Here is an 8,600-nt window from a genome sequence, read left to right as displayed (position 1 = left end):
CCACTCTCAGTTGGAAATGTTAAAAATACAAATCTCATTTAAATTTCAATCACAATACATTTTTTTAAAAGGATTTTATCAGAGAAAAGAGAAAGTGGAAAAAATTCAATTTGAGTATAATAAATACAAAAAATAAAAAATACAAGCAAGGAAAAAACAAAGGAAACAGATTTTAAGAAAAGTTTAAAGATTTTCAATCCACTCACTCTCATCTCTGTAAGAAACCCGCACTAAGGTGCCAGTGCTAGGCCGGAATTAGCGATAGCCCTAAAGATATGACATCGCCGAACATAACACCACCAACGTCATATCAGGATATGACATCGCCGAACATAGCACCACCAACGTCATATCAGGTTTGAAATCAAGGCATTATCTTGCCACTTGCATCATACTACGCCATCTACATCATAGCAAGTTCGATCTGCTTACGATACTGTGTGTATATAGCTAGCAGCTGGTCCAACCTTTTAAGGACCAGCGGATCATTCTGTTATAATCTGACCCCTACGTTCTACACCCTCAATATCTAACTACTTGATCCGAATCCTCTCCGATATATCACCGTATTATCTCCTACTGCTTGATCCTCGTAGAGTCCTAAGGACCAACCGAAATATAAGCAGCCATTTCCAACATCGCTGCTTACATGCTTTCACTTGACATCTGTTTTTGTACTGTCTAATAAAGAAATCAGTCAATCTGATTAAAAGAAGCATTGAAGAATTGGAAATCACCTGTAGAAGTCATATTTCCATCTCAGAGTGGCCAGAGTGGCCAGGGTGGTTGCATTTGCAGTGGATATGAATCTGGATCAAGATTTAAGAGATTCCAAGGTTGCAGAACGCGTAGAGCAGAAAACGCGAGATAGTGGAGTAGTACCAGCAAATCAGATTACATAGAATTTAGTATGAGAAATTATTGGTTGGTACTTCAGAGCTAACAGCTTAGTTGTTACACTAATAGTATTCGCTAATTGTGCCTCGCGGCCAGACGAGGGGATAGAGTTTTATATCATGTGACTTAGTGTCAGAAAGTGGTGGGTCTCAGGAAGTGGTGAAATACGTTAATTATTCTTTATTAATAGTTATAAATTATATAGAATTCATCTATACAAGTCATATACGGCTGCTTATATATTTCATTATGTTCATTTGAGGGATTAAACAGTGAGTTTTCAAGCTGGATAAGTGAGCGCAAGCGAGCGATTGCGGCTTGTCACAATAATGCAAGGATAACCTTCGTCCTTTTTCAATTTCTCACCTCCGAAGGAACCACGGCATTCCAAGGGCGAGTCAAGAAACAACATGGAATAATATGGCTTTGCCAATCCAACAGTCCTTGGGGTCAGTTTGTTTAAACGGACAGTGGCTGGATCCCCCACTTTGTATGTTCAAACCAAAGCGAGAATCACGACCCTGGTCCTCATAAAACCAAAATCTGAAATCACCTGAGTCGTTATTATTCCGAACAAATCATATCACAGAAAAATACTTTTATGTCAACATAATGTTTGATATGAAAGTGTGATGAGACCTTGCGTTGCATTATCCCGCCGAAATAGTAAATTTCTGCGAGTTAGCGTTGGAGGACCATAAACGCATGGATTTCGGAGTGGGATGGCAAAATTGTCCTTCGCAATAGTGAATTTTTCGCTCCTGGATTTTATCCACGCCAGCAGCTTCTCCTCCGAGAACACTTGGTTCTGATAGGACTTCCGGCGTTACTCCGTATGTATAAGTTGGAATCAGCAAGGGCATGTCTCGCTCCTCCAATTCTTTGAAGGCCTGTAACCTGGGTGAGTAAATATTGGTCCCGCTTTTGAGTGAAAAAGTCGGGTTTAGACGGGAAGAGGGTGACGTCGATAAGGAGCAGAAATGGCTAATCCTCTGTTCCTTGACCTGCTAGTATGGTTCCCCTTTGCTTTTGTACTGCAGGTTCGGTTCTTTGCACAATGATAGATGTTGAACCCCCCACTTTTTTTCAGGGCTGTCATCGGCTTCTTAAAAAAGGGTATGGAGTACACTGGTGGGTTTTTTGCCTCAAATGCCACCTCCCATGGCCGGCAAATCGTTCACAATGGAATGGAGGCGCAATGTTGTCTTTTCCCGTGGATTGGATTGAGCGTTCAAGCCAAGTTGAAACTTGAACATGTTATTCCTTGAAACAAAATTGTGTAACTAACTTATATATGGACTGCCCTGAAATTGTTCGTGTTTCTGGAGGTCGCTTGGAATGCGCTCCCAGCGGGAATGACGGATACGAGAGCATCCTATCCTGGTTAGAGTTGGAAATCTGTTGAAGGAATTTGCGAGTCAACGAACAGATTGAAGTATTTCGATTTGTACTGCGTATCACTCATGTACTCAATTTCATATGTGGACTCGATGGAGGATAAGTTCCTGCAGGCAGCCAGGACAGTGACCTGGACACCAATGGTCGATCACCTTGTCCTTGACATAATTGTTGCCGCTGGCTGGCAGTCCGTACATCCACCATGGCTCGCAGAAGAGGATGACAGGCAGCTCGGATCAGGCCGATCTTTTCAATCCAGACTGGGCTAGCTATAGCTAGACTTCATTCAGTCCTTGAGTTTGTGAAGTGACGGCATCTCGTCAGCTTCTTGTGGGGGGCATCTCAGTCAACATCCCAATATTCGCCACCGAAAGTATCAAATCCTCCAGCTCGCCGCTTCGTTTTCACCTTTCGCTCCTGAAGTATGACCTACGCTACGTAATCTTGAATGTATTGAACGTTCGACTTCTCTGCTCGCGACCAAAAAAAAAAGAAGATAAGCAAGTGCTTCCTGCGGCAGCCAGCCATTTTGCGCTTCATTTTTTATTTTCCTTTTTTGGGGCTGAGTCATATGTTAGTGTCCTCAGCGCACTTCAAATCCCTCCTACGGGCTGATATGAGACATGCTTTTTTGTAGACCTCGAAGATGATAAGAGCATTTCAATTAAGGACGCTCCCACTCCCGGCATCGAAAGTGCACACTGGCCTGCGGCGACGTACGCAGAGGATATAATCCCACTGCCCAGGGTAGGTAGCAAATTACGAAATAGCCGACCTTACAATGTGCCTCATGGTTCAGTAGTAATTGGATAGTCACTTCCCTCATCTCCGGCGGGCCATGGCGGGAAGTTTTGGATCCGCCTGGAGACTACCTCACCTGGAAAATGGTTGGTCCGCGCTGCGAGGATCCCACGTTCAAGAATGTGATTTTTCAGGGTTCCTGGCATCAAGCAACCGAACGAAGCATTCGAGACAAAGGAGACACTATTTCTCTCCACCCTTTCAGACATCCCGCGAGTGGCAAGCGGGCAAAAAGTGATCATATCCCACCAAAGCGAATTGACAGCAATTATCTTCCAAGCTGTCCTGAGGGCGAGTTTAGCTAACTAAAAATATTGCAAGCGGAAACTTAAGGTCTATCTTGGCAAATTTTGGATGGGAGAGGATTCCACAAGGGGCGCAATCCAAGAGTTCGTTTCCAACCGTTTGACTTACATCCTAATAACATGCCGCGTTGACCTCCAACGCCAACTTTGGTCAAGATTGGATGGCGGTGCACTAACAAAGTATGAAGGCTCACCCCTATCCACAATAATGGCCTAACCCCTTTTCAACTTCTCCCCCTTCTCGCTGAGATACGGGGCAACAGAAGAACCGAAATGGAACATATTTCTATAACTCTTTCCATTCATGGGGAGTGAGTCATGTACGTCTATTCTTACTGCAGAGAACTTGAGTATGCAATTTTTGATCAGGCAATCTTTCGTTCTCTCTGAGTCTGGCTATGTGGGAGTCTAGGCTCTTCCACGGCGCGCACACGCCATGGCGCATTCCCCGTATCAGGAAAAGGTGGCGTTCATTTTGAGTTCTCACCACTCAATTTTGGCAGCTCAGAGATGCAGTCTGTCAAAGAAACCAATCCATCGGGGGTGAAAGTCCTCTCTTGTGATTCCATGTAGTGCTTTTCGATGGGACAACTCCGGGAAACGATATTGGGTTTAAGGGAGTGATTCATTTTTTTAATAACTACATGAAAGACCAAGAATATTGAATATACTCCGTACTTGATGTCCAACCAAGGGCTAACTCTGTCTACAACAAAATCAAAGTTAGCAATTATTGCTTATATAGATCCATTTGAAGAGTATGCTAGCTGCTACGCATGTAGTTACTTGCTTGCTTCATATTTTCTATTACCATGCTCTGATGATGCAAGAACCTCTGAATATTTATATATCGCTTCCTCACTTAAGATCCAGCATCTCATCGCAGCTGTTCGCGGCTGTTCGCGGCTACAAGGTCGGAGTTGCCCTGCTTGTCGTTATTTTATGCTTCATGATGACATTATGCAGGACTTTCAGCAAAGCAGATAGGAGCCCGAATACTTGCAGTGTTACAGATTAGGCTGGTTACAATCAATGCTATGGCTGTTTGAAAAGTTTCTTTCGAATTAAAAAGGCCGGGCTAATCTGCACCCTGCTCTTAAGACCGGGTTTATTTCCAACCACGAAATGGAGATGTTTCTGGAGGATTTGCAAAAGACTTGATCAAAAAGAATCGGGCTCGTGTGCGGGGTGTTGCAGCATTCTGGGAACAGGATGAAATAGCAGGATATACGCAGTATGCACTCCTATGAGGTACATACATATCCCATGTCCAACCATCTGGTGAATAAAATTCAGGAGATCTTTTGTATCAAAGTGTGTCTGTGGTAGGTTTCAGTTCTTGATCCTCATTTTTCCGTTTTGCATTAACTAACTATTTATCTGAATATTTTGTCATCACAACTGCCACAGGACTAAATGCTCTTTAGCTATAACTACTCCGTACTCGTAGTGATAGACATGCACTGAATCGCCCTGCAGGACTCGAGCCTGGATTTTTGGGGGTTTGATCGATCCTATTCCTGCAGCTGCATTGGTGAAATGATCATCGCCTCCTTAGTTGAGAGTTTTAACGCCACAGTTTTAAGAAGGCCAGACTGATTTTGTGATGTATATAATACAAATGCCGATAATTCTGCTTCCCAGGCGCTGTGATCATTGAAAATGCTTCATTGCCCATTCGGTTTGCTTTGTTATTTTATTGACACATGTAGAGAAACGATTCGCAACCTTTTCTCGAAGGCGGGGAGAAATATGATAAACTCTTTTTTCAGACGCAAGCAAGCCACAAATACGCCCAGAATATTTCGGCTTGTTGGGCGGATTTAAGTTTCGGGACCATCGGGCCTTCATTGTTTTTTGTCAACGATTTTGGTTTTGGAATTTTTCCATTTCCCTCGAGATGGCCTGTAGACAACATCGTCCAAATTACACTGGATTGCAAAGTATTATTACTCACTGGGGCATCGTTGGTAGCCAAGTGTGTCTTCCTGATCAATTGCGCGTGGGAGGCTGTTCGTCGGCTGGACCTTGGTGAGAGAGAATGCAACATACGGCGTATGCCATGCAGGAGGGACAGCTTGAGCTTATCATGCCAGGAGCTAAAATGCATCACGCAGTGCACCTGGAGTTCAAGGATCCTATTGACCAGGACTCTGGTGATAGCGGGCCAGCGAGTGGGCCGTGATGGGCGGCGTCAGCCAGTAACACCGTAAGTCGGGTTGTTGCCAAAGCGCCATGCGTCTCGGGCTGGGCGGAGACTCTGGAGGATGACCAAGCCGCTTGGCATCGTCAACTCAACAACGGCTTGGCACAGCTAAATCCTCGTCCCCGAAAGCTTCAACCATGCATAGTAAGTCTGGGACAAGGGAGATGTCCTCGTTTGGGGTAGGCGTATTCCGAAGCGTGAAAGGTTCTTTGGGAAATTTCATCTACTACACAGAAACGAGATGTGTGGAGTGGGGTGGAAGAGCTCACAGAGTGCACTTTCAGAGGACAGAGGGAAAAATTCAGCTTCCAGCGTTTTTGCAGCCTTAAACTTGTGACGATAGTACGCATGAAGCTTGATAACCCGATACCATCAACTGCGTGTGCACTAAATTGATACACTCTTCCTCCCTGCGACGTTGGAAGAGCATGGATCATTCTTGGACTCTTAACACCCATGGCAACCTGCAGGGCATCTCTCGTAGCGAAGTCATCATGACTACGAGGGTGTCCTAGTCCTGGCCGGCCAAAGCTTTAAAAGTTAGTTGGCATCGTCAAGTCACTGGGGCGAGGGAGAACGTGCTGGAGCCAAGGGGAGTATGGGACAATTGAGGAGTGCTCGCTGGCTTAGCTAGCGCAGAGATATTCTTGGGACGGGATTCGGGAGAGCAAGCCACCTTGCCGCAATCACCATCGAGTCTCGTTCAGGGGGATCCTGGAGCAGAATCAGACCAGGATCAAAGCCAAGCTGCCGCCGTTCTCCCCAAACGCGCTACCAGCAACGTTGGAATAGATTAAATATGTAACCTATTTCTCCGGTTCAGTCTGAGCTCCGGCTGCCGTGATTTTTGGCCTGCTCCACAACTCCTTTGCGCAGGCTTCTCCCTCGCATCGCCAGACACTCTTTGCTTCCTCCTCCTTTCTTCCTTTCTCCCCAATTCTGGTGAATTCGGATATTTTTTGCCTTCCTTTCTTCTCTGTCAATGATTGTGCTGTGGAGGGCTTTTCTTTCTTATGCATATACTCCGTAACGACCACCTCCTTTTTCCGTTGCTGTTTTGGTGCCGATCCCCGTTTTCCTGGGAGAAAACCTGATTCATTGATCCGCCACCTTGAAGGAAATAGCCAGGTTTGCTGTCTGGCAACCTGCTACCTTCAAAGATTTTTGTGAGCTGTTGCGGGCATTCATCGTGTTGACATAGAGTGTTGCTGGCCCTCCCGACGTTTACCCTTTTGGGACATCTTCTACCTGTTCGTCAACAACAAGGCCTGGATACTGCCATAACTTGTCTGCGTCCGGCCATTGACTGGACGGATAAAAAATCAATATATCGGCACCTGGGAGATCTAGGCATTTTGAACAACGATTCGGGCCGCAATATCCTTTGCCACCCCGAAATCGACTCACTCCAAGTCCTAGCCGTTTGCCGTTACGTCCCTCACGTCGCTAAACTGTTCTATCACACGTCGTTTTTTTTCATATCCTCCAATTATCATCGCGAAAGGATATCTGTTCAAGTAAACAAGTAATTATTTTTGTCGAAAAATCAATACAATCTACAGAACTAACATAATGCCAGCAGGCTGCTATCCGTTGAATACGAACGTATCCCCTTCGCGCAAACTACCAACCAGCATTATTTGTTCGGTATACGGACGATGTGTGAATGGTTCCATGCACAAATAGTATAGAGCTCTTGTCACCAAGGTATCTAAGATCTGAAAGCATTAAAATTTCGGTGCATCATCGATGGATATTCTTGATGACCATGTTGCCCCCCTTAACGTTCTGAAAGGCAAGGTTCACGCACCAAGTCAGAACGAACCTCTTCCTCACGGCATTATTTCGAGCAATATGTTTTCTACAATGCCATCGCAAATGCGTGTGACGCCCCCTCTGACACCACATAGCTCTCTGGAGGATATTGTTGAGAGGAGTAGTCATGAAATGTCTATTTTCCACAATTACCTTCGGGCTTTTTATCCCTTTAAACCAAATGCAGGGGTTTCTTCCTCCACTGTTACTCTGCCTTTGGACCAAGGGGATATAATTCTAGTGCACTCAATTCACACTAATGGCTGGGCTGATGGTACTTTGCTGGAAACTGGTGCTCGTGGCTGGCTGCCGACAAACTATTGCGAGGCATATGACCAAATACCTATGCGACCATTACTTAAATCGTTGACAGATTTTTGGGATACTATCCGTGGGGGTTCAGCTTCCACTCTTCATCAATTTACCAACCAGGATTATATGAGGGGACTCATAGCGGGTGTGCGATTTCTGCTGGTTAGTAACCTTACTTTTGATCATCTCAGCTCCAACTAACCAAATCGGCCAGGAAAAATCTGAATGCTTGACACGGGATTGCCATTTAGTCCAGAAGTTTGATGCTTTGCGGAGAAACAGAAAAGTACTCCTTTCAGATCTTTCCTCCTTGGTGAAACTAGCCAAGAGGTTGCAGGATGTTGCTACTGGTGGGCAATTCGATGGATCGCTAGACGCGATCTTCGACCAGATGCTGTTCAAAGCTTTCAAAATAATTACACGTGGTGTACGCTTCTTAGACGTATGGAATGAAGAGATTGGCCTGAGCAGTGTCATTACCGAGTTGGATGTTCCATGTATAAACCCTGGTCACGATATATACGATGGTCCTTTAACTCCACCTGTGGACGCGTCGTTCTCTCCTGGGCCAATCCTGGAATCCACTGCTTCTTCTGCTCTATCCTTTAATATAGTCGAGACCACCACTCCTCTAGATCAGGGAGACTGCTCGAACGATACTCATGGAGAACTGTACAACACCCATAATCCTCCCAGGCCGCAATCCGTTCAACCTAAGAGAATATCTATTTCTCATCGTATATCTTACAACGGATCATCTTCAGCATATAATCCTAAGCTTGCCTCCACACTCCTTACCTCAGCCTACGATGAATTTCTTGGCGTACTTGGTTCCTTTATTGGTCTCCATCTTCAATCTCGTTCGT

Source organism: Histoplasma capsulatum, genomic scaffold (assembly GCF_000149585.1).
Source record: "Histoplasma capsulatum NAm1 scaffold_14 genomic scaffold, whole genome shotgun sequence".
In the NCBI taxonomy this organism is placed as follows: domain Eukaryota; kingdom Fungi; phylum Ascomycota; class Eurotiomycetes; order Onygenales; family Ajellomycetaceae; genus Histoplasma; species Histoplasma mississippiense.
Note: the sequence above shows the minus strand (reverse complement) of the source record.